General features: G+C 43.6%; 1 non-coding gene across 1 annotated transcript; it reads right to left on the minus strand.

The window, feature by feature from the left end:
• Positions 1 to 6,966: 6,966 nt before the first annotated feature.
• LOC121275513 lies at positions 6,967 to 7,085 on the minus strand. Its single transcript, XR_005942483.1, has one exon. It is a non-coding gene; the product is annotated as a 5S ribosomal RNA (ribosomal RNA).
• Positions 7,086 to 15,766: the final 8,681 nt, after the last annotated feature.

A 15,766-nucleotide genomic window follows, 5' to 3' on the forward strand; every position in this document is an offset into this window, starting at 1 on the left:
GGCAAAGGCAATGTGAGGGTGTATAATATTGAAGAAGGTTGCAGAGAGAGGGAGCAGTGAGGCTCTGTGATGAAGCTAAGGATCTTAGGTTTAATACTTGGGCAGACAAAAAGCCAATGCAAATCTGAGTGCATGGGAGTGACAAGCAGATGGCACTGAAGGCAGGACGTGAGAATTTATGCCCTAATAGCCTATAATGGGGCTTTCCCCAACAATGTCTGCATTCTGTTTATTTGCTGTTTAGTTATTTACTTTTACAGTTGTCCAAACAATCACACTTTCTTCTCTGCCAAATCAGCAGTGGTGGCGGATTGAACAGAAAGCAAGGCTTCAGCAGAGGATAAGAGATCTGCGATGCAGTGTCCTTAGGAAGCAGCACTGTCTAAAGCATCAACCTGTGAAAATATAAAGAAAGAATGTTCAATTGTGGTATCACACAAAATGAAATAGCCAAGTTACATGGCATCATAAAATTAACATGGGCACTCGGCATTTTATTACAATTCTAACTTGAACCATATGCATTCTCTGAAGGATACAACTATTAAGTTTCTTAAATACATGAATGTTTAAATATACAAAATATTTACTTATTGAGCACATCTTCTTGCTCATTATTGCCAGTTACAGATGCCGAGTAATAGGCTCATGTTTTTGTTAATGAAGCAGGTATTTGACATGGGAATCCACAGAATTTAAGAATCAGAAAGCCTCACTTCGGACAATATCCTATGATTCTTCAAACTCCAATATTGATGTATCTGAGTAAAGATGGCTCAGAATACCAGGCATTTGATTTGTGAGAGATTTACTATTACAATCATGCAATATAAAAGTTATGCCAAGAAATTCAGAACAATATTCTTGCTTTTTATTTTCCCCTCCATAGGGCGTCAAACCTCCTCCACCCTGCCACTGCAAGTATCTTTATGAAAAATGAATCAGAAATGACGTTATGTCTGACACAGTTCTACCATCTCCTGTGTGAAGAAGCTTGTTTTGATCTGCCCGTAAATGTTAAATGACTTCTTATGCATCAGTGGATAATCACATTGCCTAAGTGATACAGATCAAGAAGATCCAATATTCAATCCCAGACCTGTGATGTATTTATTGGTGTTGACCAGATCGAATTGGAGGAATGCTGAAATTCTCCTCAATGCTCCTGGGTTCAGGAGGGGACAAAATTCAGTCCTGATGCCACCTGGCAATCCCTTCTAGAAAATGTACTAATGAATATGGATTGAGAAAAGGATTGGACTTCACTGCATCCACAGTCTAATATTCCACTGACACTCACCATCTGGGTTCACACACATAGTTGGCTAATTAAGTTATACGTTGGAAGCCAGTGGAGTTGTATTTGGGCCTGCAGGAGGGAAGAAAAGAAAATAATTGGGAAAGCAAAAGAGAAAGAACCTACTTGGGCAAGATACAGGAGGGCTGCTGCCACCTATGGACTTTTATCCCGGCATGCACCACTATATTCAGAAGAGCTGGTGGAAGTGAGGGAACTCTGTATAAATGACTTGGGGGTGAAATTGGTCTCCATCAGCAGCACAATACATGCTTGTAACAAATTTGCAACTAGTTATACACCGTGCCGGTTTTTATTTTCCATATATTGGAAAATATTGCCAAGATTTTTAATTTCAAACAAAGTACATGAGACAGTGAGACTGGGAAACCAGTCTCCAGATGGAGCCTGTGAACTTCATTGTGAAGAAGATTGGGTGTGGTGAAAATCAGTTGCCATTTTGGTAGGTCCCTGTTGCATGCTGCTCAGAGCATACCTTCCCTTCCTCTTATTCAAATTGAATCCCATGTTGATTTAGTGCTGTCTCTTTCTCTTCTGGAATAAAACATCAACTTTGTAACTGCTCCTCCTTCAGATACAAGTCTATTTTGACCACATTTTGAAAGCCTGCACATTCTGAGAATGAAAAGAAGGAAAATTTGTATGAAAAGACTTTAGTGTGATGCCTGTATGGGTGTTTCACATTGAACATGTGATAATGGTAATAAGTATATGGCTGTGGGAACTTTACAGTCTCTTAATACTGTTAACAGCAGCCACAGCTACAAACAAGCAGACCACATGCCACAGTTACACAATGAAAATTGCCCTAGAAAATAAAATAAAACAAACTTAACCTGTCTCCAAGCCCACCTACATACAAAGACCACCTAAAGTCAGCCCACTGAAATGTGCAGTGAGCTACTGTTTACTGCCATTCTGAAAGGTGGTTTTTGAAGACAAGCTTCATGTTATTTTTGGTTTTCTTCTTATCCTGCTGTTTTCTGCTGCAAGGGCTTCCAGGAAAATGGATTTAAATCTCTGTGTATTTCATCCACTTCTCAGTTGCACTGAAGCAAGGATACTCAAAGGGGAATATTTTATGAAGAAGAAAGAAATTGCAAAAGATGCAAAACCACCTGTCCTTAATTTCAGTGCCTTCAACCTGTTGCCCATTTCTACCTTCTCCTGAGGTTCCTCCGAGGCTGTCCAGGCCAACCCATTGCTCTTGCCCTGCTGAGCTCAGTTCAAATTATCTTCACTGGATTCTCTCTCCCCAGATACACCAGTAACTCTTCTCATGTTTTTTGACCACCTTGATAATTTCTGATCCCCGTCATCACCTATACACCATGGGAATCCAATCCCTCCAAACCTCCGTTCCTCATTAGGATTATCTTCATACCTTGATTCCTTCTCGAACAGCTCCACAACCAGCTTCCAGCTACTTCCACACTGTTGTGCTGGGCTGAACTTCATTCTTACCTTCAACAGGAGTTTCAATTACACACACTTTCTCCAGTTGAAATGTTACTAGTTGTACAGGTGTTGGCTATTCTCATCTTTTCATAGTTGTGTGGACCATCATTTGATTTAATCATATTCAGGCCCAGGTGCTGGTATTTATATTGACTCTAATTCCTATTGTTGCTTTGATTTGGAGAAGTGCATGAACTATGTTTTTCATTTCCATCCACCTGCCCTTCACTTTTATGTAGCTCCTTTTCTTGAACTCTTCACTGCCTTTGTGCTCCATCCTGCTACGACCCCATCCACTTCTATGACCCCAATATTTCTGAGGTGGGGGGGCGGGCAGGAAGGGGGCAAGAAAGTATGATTCTGGTGTGGCAGGGAACCTACAAATACCAGGAACATGGGGCTCCTGTTGTGCTTAATGGCAGGACCACATTGTCAGCTTTTGTACTCTGTTTCCTGTCCAAATGATTGACAGGCTGACTGACTGCTGGACAGGAAAACTAGCAGTAGAAGGCTGGAGCCGGTGACCATTGGGGATGATTGGGTGGGAAGGAGGGTGGACGAGACTGCAGGTTTAGTGATTTGTGGTGTGTTACGAGGCGGGGGCAGTGGTGCAGGTTTTCAGCCTGACAATTACTTGCAAGTTTTGAAATGGGTGGGAGGGCGGCTGATCGTGGAAGAAGATTGGCATGAGAGTTAGGGGAAAGCCTCCCTGCTCCTCTTGGCCCACAAGCAGTGCTATAAAAATGTAATTGCCGCTCGATCCACTTTCTCCTGTCTCCTGTTAGCTGTTAAGTTTCACAAATGGGAAACATGCAGGAGGCATCATTGCGAGAGTATCAGGAAAGAATCCTTTTTTAAAAACTATAATTATGGACCCACCTCTCCAAATGGATTACTCATATGCCCAGATACCCATTACGGTCCAATTGGAAACAGGCATGTGCACAGTCGGTTAGGATCAAGGTTTGAGAATTTGATGATTTAATTGTTCTTTCTCGGTGTTGGTGAAGTTTAAAATGTCTCTTGTTCCCATCAACCCTGAACTTCCAACAAGTCTACATTTTGCCTCTTTCACTCACTCATCCTTGATCTATAAGAGCTCATCCACATTTACCCGCTTCCCCAGGTCATGACGATGGGATCTTTATTATCAACATCATCTAAGTGGTCATCCTCTGTATCTCTACATCCTCTCTCTGCCCCTATTTCAGCTCCCTTTCTTTGTCATATCTGTCCTCGCTCTGTCTGCAGCAAACCAAGGAAAGACTGCTAATTGGCTGATCCTTTTGCTCGCAGTCTCCCTGCTTTCCTGTCACCAGTTCAGCTGTCGCCCACCATTCAGTTCCCAAACCTCATACAGTTCACTATCTAGGTTCAATATTCTCTTTAAGCTGTGTGACCATTCAGCAACCTGGAAATTCCCAAGCAGGCCAAGATCAAGCCAGTGACGTCAAGTTACTGCATGTACGCAGCCACACAAAATATTTAACGGCTCCATACATTTAAATGAATAGGCTGTGCACTACAAAAAAAATGAGAGAAAACTTTGCCCATGTCCTTAGCTCTCTGACATCCCTTAGACCTTCACTGCCTCAGTTCTAAGCTGCCCTTTGAGCCAAGGTCTCAAGTCATCATCTTTGAATAATACTGCAGGAGATGTCCAAGCAATCTCATTATATGTATAGGCAGGGTATCTTATTCCTTGTATTGTATAATGCAGGATATACTCAACCAATGGTCAAGCCTGGTTAACTAAACTGAGTGACAAGATTGTAAGTAGTATGGTGTGCCAAGTTCATCAATTCAATTGACATTAAATTTACTAATGTGAAATCATAGACTTAGCTTAAAGCGGAAAAAAAATGTTATTATCATGTTTTTTTTAATCCATTCATGGGATGTGGGCATTGTTGGCTCATCCTTAATTGCCCTTGAGAAGTTGGTTATGAGCTGCCTTCTCAACCCGCTGCAGTCCATGTGGTGTAGGAGCATCCACAGTGCTGTTAGGAAGGGAGTTCCAAAATTTCAACCCAGTGACAGTGAAGAAACAACGATATAGTTCGAAACCAGGATGGTCTGTGGCTTGGAGGGGAACTTCCAGGTTCTGCAAAAATGGTAGGTCCGAATGGGAGGGTGGTTTGCTCTGCTAGTACAGATGTGGAGTAGCAGAACCCCTGCCCATCCACGACATTAGCCACAAATCACAGAGATGGGGAGGTGAGTACGATACTTGTATCGTATCTAGCAGGGTACTTCACCAGTGCCTGACCCAATCACCAGCTGGAATTTCAGGGTAGTGCCATAGAACTCCAAAAGCTGAGGGGAGGCTTGGAAAAGCTAAAAAGGAAATCCTTTCAGTTAGATCTTCTGCTCTCAATGAAGTGAGCAGGCCTCCTGGGGAATGTTGTTGAGGGATTAACTATCACCAAAGGCTTGGTGCCTCTTGCCCCTCAATTCATGCCAGCTCTCAGCTGCTGAGAGTTCCATTGTGGGACGTTGTAGCTGAGGCCATAAAATATGACATTTCTGGGACACCCTGGAATTCTGATGGGCAAGACCCTTGATGTGTTGGAATTGTGGGGGTATGGCGGGGCTAGTGAAAAACTGGCTCTTGCTCCTACTGCCAACTAGAATTTAAAGCTCCAGTGCAAACTATATGGAAATCTGACACAACCAACTTCAGCCCCAAATTTCCCAGTCTCCATAGAAATCAGTCTCTCTTCAGCCTAAGTATTTAAGGGCCTGTAACTAATGGGCTGAAAGTTCGATCCTTGCAAAAAATCAACTTCACCAACAGTTGGATCATAAAGAAAAATTGCACTTTCCTTTTCACTACCCATTAAATACTTTTTGAAGCGTAGTCCCTGTTGTAATGTGGGAAATGTGGCAACCAACACGCACACAGCAAACTCCCCCAACAGCTGTAGTATGTAGGAGCTGGTGGACACCAGTGTGATCCACAACAACCACAGCTGCAGTCAGTGTCCACAACTTGAGCAACTTCGGGTCCGAGCTGATGAGCTGGAATCCGAGCTTCGGATACTGCAATGCAACAGCGAGAGGGGAAGTTACCTGGACACCTTGTTCAAGGAGGTAGTCACATTTAAATGGAGAGAAACTTCAGAATACTTCAGTGCAGAGGGATCTGGGTGTCCTCGTGCATGAATCGCTGAAAGCTAGTACGCAGGTACAGCAGGTAATAAGGAAGGCAAATGGAATTTTGGCATTTATTGCTAAAAGAATAGAGTATAAAAATAGGGAAGTGTTGTTGCAACTGCACAAGGCACTGGTGAGACTGCGCCTGGAGTACTGTGCACAGTTTTGGTCCCCTTACTTGAGGAAGGATTTAACTCTTTCGAGTACAAACACGTTTCCATCTGTTTCAGATGAAGTTACATTGTTTCATAGTTTGCCATTGTGAGATTTGAACTCTTGATCTTGGGGTTACAAAACCAGTACCATAACCACTTGGCTATTTAGGCCAAACTTGAGGAAGGATGTAACTCTTTCGAGTACAAACACATTTCCATCTGTTTCAGATGAAGTTACATTGTTTCATAGTTTGCCATTGTGAGATTTGAACTCTTGATAGCTCTTTCGAGTACAAACACATTTCCATCTGTTCCCATTCAGATGAGGTTACATTGTTTCATAGTTTGCCATTGTGAGGTTTGAACCCTTGATCTTGGGGTTACAAACCCAGTATCATAACCACTTGGCTATTTAGGCCAAGCTCAAATACGGAAGTGTTGTTGCAACTGCACAAGGCACTGGTGAGACTGCGCCTGGAGTACTGTGCACAGTTTTGGTCCCCTTGAGGAAGGATGTAACTCTTTCGAGTACAAACACGTTTCCATCTGTTTCAGATGAAGTTACATTGTTTCATCGGTTGCCATTGTGAGATTTGACCTCTTGAGCTTGGGGTTACAAAACCAGTACCATAACCACTTGGCTATTTAGGCCAAGCTTGAGGAAGGATGTAACTCTTTCGAGTACAAACCCGTTTCCATCTGTTTCAGATGAAGTTACATTGTTTCATAGTTTGCCATTGTGAGATTTGAACTCTTGATCTTGGGGTTACAAACCCAGTACCATAACCACTTGGCTATTTAGGCCAAGCTAAATGAACTCTTGAGCTTGGGATTACAAACCCAGTACCATAAGCACTTGGCTATTTAGGCCAAGCCAAAAGCCTCCTGCACCTGGTATTCCCAGGCAGTCTCCCATCCAAGTACTAACCAGGCCTGAGTCTGGTTAGCTTCCGAGATCAGACGAGATCGGGCGTTTTCAGACTAGTATGGCCGTAGGTATAAAGTTACATTGTTTCATAGTTTGCTATGATGAGATTTGAATTCTTGATCTTGGGGTTATAAGCCCAGTACCATAACCACTTGGCTATTTAGGCCAAGCTCAAATAGGGAAGTGTTGTTGCAACTGCACAAGGCACTGGTGAGACTGCGCCTGGAGTACTGTGCACAGTTTTGGTCCCCTTGAGGAAGGATGTAACTCTTTCGAGTACAAACACGTTTCCATCTGTTTCAGATGAAGTTACATTGTTTCATCGGTTGCCATTGTGAGATTTGACCTCTTGAGCTTGGGGTTACAAAACCAGTACCATAACCACTTGGCTATTTAGGCCAAGCTTGAGGAAGGATGTAGTTGCACTGGAGGCAGTTCAGAGGAGGTTCACTAGATTGATTCCAATCAATCTTATGATTGTCTTATGAGGAGAGATTGAGCAGTTTAGGCCTATACTCGTGAGAGTTTAGAAGGATGAGATGAGATCTAATTGAGGTACATAAGGTGCTAAAGAGGATAGACAAAGTTGATGTGGAGCAGATGTTTTCCCTTCTAGAATGAGAGGCTATAGTTTTAGGCTAAGGGGTGGTAGATTTAAATCAGAGATGAGGAGGAATTATTTGTCTCAAAGGTTTGTGATTCTGTAGAATTCACTATCTCAGAGTGCAGTGGATGCCAGGGTGCTGAATAAATTTAAGGAGAGATAGACTGATTTTTAATTAGTAACGGGTTGAAAGGTTATGGGGAGAGGGCAGGAAATTGGAGTTGAGGCCGAAATGAGATCAACCATGATCGTAATGAATGGTGGGGCAGGCTCGAGGGACTGAATTGCCTACTCCTGCTCCTAGTTCTTATGTTCTTATGTCCTTATCTGAGGTGAGGTACTTCTGAACTGGTCCTTAGTCGGGGACAGGAGGATGCGACCGTGAGTGAGGTAGGTATGGGGATCAAGAAGGTAACAATGGGGGAACATCAGCCCCTGCAATTGCCCAACAGGTTTGAGGTTCTGTCAGCTTGAGTGGATGAGAGCTGTGGCTGCAGGGTGGATGAGCAAACTGACCAAAGCACCATGGTACAGGGGAGCCATTCAGGTGGTAAACAGTATATAATTGTAGTAGGCAACAGTATAGTCAGGGGCTGAATACTGTTCTCTGCAGCTGGGAACATGAGTCCCGAAGGCTGAGTTGCCTGCTTGATGCCAGGGTTAAGGAGGTTTCCTCTGGGCTGGAGAGGAACTTGGGGTGGAAAGGGAAGGATCCAGTTGTTGTGGTGCAAGTGGGGACCAACGGCATAGGTAGAACTATAAAAGAAGTTCTTCAGAGGCAATATGAGCTGCTTGGGACTAAATTAAAAAGCAGAACCACAAAGCCAATAATCTCTGGATTACTACCTTAGCCACAAGCATATTGGGGTAGGGTAAATAAGATCAGAGAGTTGAATGCGTGGCTCAAAGATTGGGGTGGAAGAAATGGGAGAAATGATTCATGGGGCACTGGCACCAGTTCTGGGGAAATAGGGTGCTGTACTGTTGGGATGGCCATGATGGGATCAGCATCCGGGTGAATAACAAATTTAAAAGATTGTGGTTAATCTTCGCAATGTGACCCAGGGTGTATAAAGTGACAAAGTTGCGATTTTAAGAGAAGAAACACTGCAACCTGCGCACTCAATGAAAAATGATCTATCTAGGTGCTTGACCTCTTCATGTCATTAAATTTAGTGTAAGAAACAGCACTGTTGGCAGTATAACTTTGGTCTGCTTCCAGACCATCACACTATATAGATAATGGTCTCAGAATGCTGCCAACAATAATATAAGTTAGAGGAAAGATTCTGACTGATACATTTTCAAAACTGTAATGAAATTTGAGATGAGATTAACAAACTGCTTGGTTTTTCACTCACAGCTTATAATGTCTTTCCAATACCTCAGTTGTACAGTAACCTGAAATGTAGTCCAGCTTGTGAGCAATCACATAATTTTTAATCAATGTGAATAGTCTCTCTGACAATAAATGGGTGAGTAGGGACCAAGAAATCAGGAGCCTCTGCTATTGATCGCTGTTACACAGAATGTGCAGAAACTTGTTAAATGCCTGATATTGAAATTAGTGAATAACTGCTGCACAGTGTAAATCCAGGAGGTATGCAACACACCAACATTGTTCTCAGGTGGCCCATTTACAATGGGCATTAGAGGCCAGTCACATTTTGCCCTTTCACTAATTGTTTTCTTTAACAGCTGGGCTGTTCCATTAATGGCTGTTGTAATTGAATTGAAAGTTATGATGATTGCACACAGTGCTTTCCTCGTCTTGAATTTCATGATGGGACCATTAACCAAGCAACTGTGACTACAGGCCCAGAAATAGCTACCTAGCAATGCCAGAGATCATGTTAGGTTCACCAGGGACACAGTCATAGAGCTGTACTATCGCCTGCAAGTAGACTTAGAGTCAGGATGCCAGCAACCCTCAACTAGTTCCAAGCTCTCACAGGGAACATCTGCAAAATGAATAAATACGCAATGTCCAAATGTATCAGCCAGGTGACTGATGTGTTCTGCATTGCTAGTGCTGGCACTGCTGAGGCTGCTGTGCTGCAGGCCCTCTGATTGGGCTGGAAGCCCCAGAGGGTAGGCTGTCATCCTTAATAGGACAGCAGTCCCAGAGCCAACCATTTAATTGGCTGCCACAAGCAAAATGCAGCCTAGACTTGATTCACCCATTGAACAGCAACAGCAGTAATGACTGTATTTTTTACATTAATGGATTTAAAAGTTCAGGGAGGCCACAGATGATTTCTGTGTGGCCACAATGCAATGGCCCAGTCAATTTGGGAGGGGTTCCATTTTGTTATTACATAGCCGGCCAGTGATCTAGCACACAAGACCATTCAGGTCAGCATCTGCTTACCAGGCAGCAGACATTCAGAAGCAATCATTTACCAACTCTGTTTGAAGCTAAAGACAATGGTCTCCAAGAACATCACTGCTACCATTACAGAAGATCCTTGCAAGCTAACCCCTCGAGCCAGCCATGGGCAGAAACAACTGTTAGGTTCAATGAGCCCATGCAGCTATCAGACTAATTACAAAGGCTTCCATTGACATCTTGGGTTGGATTTTGTGGAGATGGCCGGGGTTTAGAGCGGGGGACAACCCTGCTTGAGCAGGTGGCAGAACCCAGGCTGCATTTTGCTTGTGGCAGCCAATTAAATGGTTAGCTCTGGGGCTGCTGTCCTATTAAGGATGACAGCCTACCCTCTGGGACTTCCAGCCCAATCAGAGGGCCTGCAGCACAGCAGCCTCAGCAGTGCCAGTGCTAGCAATGGATACTGTTGTGCCTGCACTTGGGAGATGAGGTGCATAGGAGACCGTGTGCCCTCAAAGTCAGATAAGTGAGGTCTAGGGGCACAGGCCCTGGAAGGGGTATGGGAAGGTGAGTCCTTAAAGCCAGACGATACTGTTGCCACGCCGGTCCACTGCTGCCAAGGTGGGTCATCAAGTGCCCAAAAAGGAGCACCTTGCCCCACCCTCCTGCAGCCTGCTTGGAGGCAACAGGGTTTACCTGGCAGTCGCCCCACATGGCAGCAGTTCATTCTGCTGCGGCAATTACGCCAGTGGAAGTGGGGAGAGGCCTTTAATTGGCCACTTAAATTGCTCAATTGGGCTCCTGGTAGGTGACTCATCTGTCACCTCTCCTGCCACTGGCAAAACGGTATAGAGACAGGAAGGCATCGGGTAACCCAATCTCTGATGCCTTCCCATGCTATTTTGCCAGCCTTCCTGCCTCTTAGCCTATTGCCAATGGGCCCAGGGAATTCTGAAGCATAACTTCATCTGCCTTAACAAACCAGAGGTACCTTATGATATAGCCCACTGAGGTCTTTAGCATCACTGTTACCTGTTGTATGCTGCAAAGAGACCTAACCATGAAGGAGAAAGAGGCCACCAACAATCTTTGCCAGGGAAGGGTGCACTCATCAACAAAGAGGTCAGGTTTCAGAAATGCCTGTGCAGCCAGGAAGATTATTGCCAGGAACGTATCCAAGAGGCAGTATCCAAGAGGCTCTGACCTAGCAATTTTTGCTAACACTGCAGTACACATCAAATGGTCCAAGACATCATCATCAACATGTCTTCTCTGCACTACCTTAACTATAATTCTTTAGTACACTTCTGAAACATGCCTTTCTGAGCACCATTCCTTCCTATGAGCACTCATAATGAGATTTACCCTATAACATAGGAAAACAATTTTTATTGCACATAACTCCAGAACTATTCAGGCGAGTACCTTGTCAGCTCTGAAACTGCATTATATTTTCACTATTACACAGTAGTGCATTGACTAATAATGTAAAAGCTCATTCAAAGTGTTAGTTTCTTAGGATTTATTATGTTCCTTCTATTGGGTCACTTTGCTTGCGAACACGATTGCACGCCGATCTACCGGTGAGTGAGTTGGCAAACAATATACTGCAGATGCAGAGACCAATATAAGATGAAGCACATGCTGTTTATTTACACAAGTAACAGAGCACTAACACAATGAGTGCTTCTCCAACCAGACCCTATTCCAAACTACAACACTGCAACCCACACTACGCAGCAATTGGGTAATACAGTCATGTGGTCGATCTGCTCACATTCTCTTAAAGGTGTATTACACCTCAGATTATCATATCCCTCCCCCTTTACTCGAAAGTACAATTTACAATCTTAACAATATATCAACTATTTACATAAATAAACTATTTACAAATTCAGTCTCTCTGGAGGTTTCTTCAAATATGTTGAACGTCGTTGTTCCCTGACTTTGGATGGTTTATCTGAAGCCTCCCTCTCAGTAGTTACCTGTCCACTGAGCCCTCCAGCAGGAACCTGTATGTTTGTTTCTTTGACTCTCTCAGGCTCAACAGATCCTACAGGTACTTCCAAACCAAGGGGAGTTCCTTCCATATGTAGTGTAGACTCCAACGGGAATGCTTGGTGCATCCTTTCTCATAAATCAGTTTCCCCTTTCCTGAGGTGATCTACGTGTCTCCTAATGATCCGACTTGCGACAAATATAAGATAGGACAGGGGTCCTGTCACTGCACTAATTTCACCTGATAGCCGTTTGGGCCCATCTCCAAAGTTCTTTGCAAAGACTGCTTCTCCTACAGTAAAGTTTCTTTCATGACTGTGGTAATCATTTTCATTTTTTGGGCCTCCTGACTTCTCTCTACCCTTCCCCCTAAATTCGCCGTTATGAGATTCAAACACGTCCTGAGATGTCTCCTCATCAGTAACTCTGAAAGGGCAATATGATGGTCATGTGTGGCATAGTCCTATAGCTGAGTAGGAAATGTGATAGTCTAATTGCAAGAAAGTCGCCATCCAGTTTTTTCATTCCGGACTTGAAGGTCTGGACTGCCCTCTCAGCTAAACCATTAGATGCAGGGTGGGATTGCAAGGTCTTAACATGTGTAATGCCATTGAGACTTGTGAATCTTTGGAATTCCTCACTAGTGAAAGCTGTTCCATTATCAGACACTATTATCTCTAGTAATCCATGTATCGCAAACCTCTGATACAATCTGTCTATGGTGGCAGCAGATGTCGGTGATCTCACCTCACGTACATCCATCCACTTCGAGTGAGCGTATATAATCAAAAGGAACATTGTGCCTAAAAAAGGCCCCATATATTCAACGTGGAGGTGAACCCATGGCCTTACTGGCCATTCCCACGGATGCCATGGAGCAGAAAGGGGCAATTTCTGTACCTCTTGGTACTGCATGCAGCTCTTGACCAAGATTTCAATTTCTGTGTCCGTCCCTGGCCACCATAAGTAGCTGCACACCAACATTTTCATCCTAGAGATGCCAGGATGACTGCTGTGCAATTCGGTCAAAAATTGGCTTTCTTCCTCTCGGAGGCACAATGACTCTTGCTCCCCACAGCAAGATGCCATCCTGGCAGGTGAGCTCATATCTCCTATTATAGGGCTTCATTTCGTCCGACTTCCCTGGAAGACCTGTTCCCTGGCATGAGACAAACTGGATTGTGGTCTGTCCACTCTCTTATTTGTTTGGCACATATTGGTGACAAATCCAAATAGTTTAATACCAAGACAAGTTCTTGAGGAATGGGGATGTTCACATTGCTGTCTTTTAGAGGTAATTGGCTCAGCGCGTTGGCATTTGCAATCTGACTTCCCGGCTGGTAAATAAAAGTATATTCGTAAGTAGCTAGAATCAGTGCCCACTTTTGGATGTGTGCTGAGGCAACTGGGGGGTATTGCCTTACCTTCCCCAGAGAAGCCTAGCAGTGGCTTGTGATGAGATACAATGATGAAATGGCGATCATGGATGTATTGGTGGAATTTCTTACCGCAATGTATAAGCCTTCTTTCTCTATTTGTGAATATATTCGTTCTGCCCGCTAAGTGTTCTTGAGAGCTAACCAATGGGCTGTTTGGAGCCATCCACCATCCAATGGGAGAGAATTGCCTCTACTCCATAAGGGGATGCATCACAGGTTACAATTAATTAGTTCTTTTGGTCAAAATGTGCTAACTAGGCTGATGAATGTAGTAACTGCTTTACTGTCATAAAAGCTGGTTGTTGTGGAGCTTGCCAAGTCCACCTGTGGTTTTACTTGAGTAACCCATATAACGGAGCCAGTAGTCGACAAATTTGGGAGAAAATAGCCATAATAGTTAATCATTCCCAAGAAGGACCTGAATTCTATGGCACTTTTCAGTGCTGGCGTCTCATAAGTATCTGTCACCTTGTCTTCTACTGGGTGAAAGCCCTGTGAGTCGACACTCTGACCCAGGTAAATCACTTCTTTTGCTTGGAAGATACGGTTTTCTCTTTTCAAACATACTCCAGCTTGTGAGAAACGCTTCAATACCTCTTCCAAATTAGCCAGGTGTTCTTCATCAGTTAGTCCTGTTACTAAGACATCATCGAGATAAACCGCCACAAGGGGTAGACTTCGGAGTAAATTTTCCATTGTTCGTTGGAAAATGGCACAAGCGAATGAGACTCCGAAGGGCAACCTGGTAAATTGGTATAACTCCCTTTGTGTGTTGATAGTTACAAAATCCTGAGAGGCCTTTTCTAACTCAACTTGCTGGTAAGCGTCGCTCATGTCGTGTTTCGTATATGGGGTGCCCCTGACAGCTTGGAGTACAATTAATCAGTTTTCAGTATCAGATGCCTGTCAAGTCTGGCCACTTTGTTAATGGTCAACTTGCAGTCCCCGCATATTCACACACTCTGGTCAGGATTTAGTATTGGAACTATGGGCATTGCCCATTCAGAAAATTGTACAGGTTGTAAGACTCCCAATCTCTCCAATCTGTTTAATTCAATATCTACTTTTTCTTGGAGTGCATAGGGGACTGGCCTTGCCTTCAAGCATCTGGAGGTCACCCCAGGATCCACGTGGATTTTAGCTTGCAGCCCCTGAATCTTCCCGAGTTCTTCCCTGAACACAGAGGCATATTTCTATAATAATTCTTACTGATCTTTCATTCTGAGTTGAAAAATCTCAGTCCACTCCAACTTTATTTTCTTAAGCCAATTCCGACCAAGTAGAATTGGATCCTCCCCTGCTACCACTATCAAAGGTAAATTAACAAACTGGCTTCCATTCTGTACTGGAACCTTGCATATACCTCTTATTTGCATGTCTTCACCAGTCTATGTCTTTAAGTTAGAATCAAAATTTTCCAGATTTAGTGAGTGGCCTCCTCTGTTCAGATATTTGAATGTATGTTCCCCTATAACTGTCGTCAGTGCCCCTGTATCCACCTCCATTTAGATAGGTTTTCCATTGATTTCTACTGTCACGTAGATTGGTTCTGTTTTAACCAGTGAGTAAGTACCTGATTCTGTTTCTTCTGGTTCCTCTATTATGTGGATTTCACCATTTCTACCTTTTTATTTAAAATATTGCCTCAATCTGTCTTTACAATATCGCATAATGTACCCATTGCGATGCCAGTCAAAACACTCGATTCTTTAAAATCGTCATTTGCTTGCAGGCTGTCAGGTTCCATTTCTGCCATTACTAATGTGGGTTTTCTCTGTTAAACCATTGGTTTTTGCTGGTCTATTGAAGGTGGTTGTTACCCACCTTTCCGTGGAGCCCGGCACTTTCCCGCCATTTCTAACTGGTGCTTCCCTCCCAATGCGATGGACAGCACCATTTTGTGCTCCCTTGATTGCTTCTGAATCCCTGACTGTGTGTTCCATTGTGAGCACCAACTCCAGAGCCTTGCTTAAATCTAAATTTAGTTCTGAAAAAAACCTTTTCGTTAATCCCACATACTAATCGACATCTTAACATGTCGTTAATCGACATCCCGAACTCACAGTGCTCTGTCAGTTGTTTTAAGGCTGCTACATAGCAAGTGACTGTCTCTCCAAGGGCGCCACACCTCAAATTGAATCTAAGGTGCTGCGTTTTTACTGAAGGTTTCAGCTGAAAGTGGCTTTTCACAAGATTCACTGACTTATCAAAGCTCTTGCAATCGGGCATTGGGTACCATTAGACTACGAATTAGGCCATTTGTTTCACTGCCACATGTCGCTAAGAGGATTACCACCTCTTCTCCTCCCCTGATATGTCGTTGGCCAAAAAGAAGAACGCAAGGTGTTCAATATAATGTGAGCAGTCATCAGTGATCTGAT

This window comes from Carcharodon carcharias, chromosome 2 (genome assembly GCF_017639515.1).
Source record: "Carcharodon carcharias isolate sCarCar2 chromosome 2, sCarCar2.pri, whole genome shotgun sequence".
NCBI classification, from domain to species: domain Eukaryota; kingdom Metazoa; phylum Chordata; class Chondrichthyes; order Lamniformes; family Lamnidae; genus Carcharodon; species Carcharodon carcharias.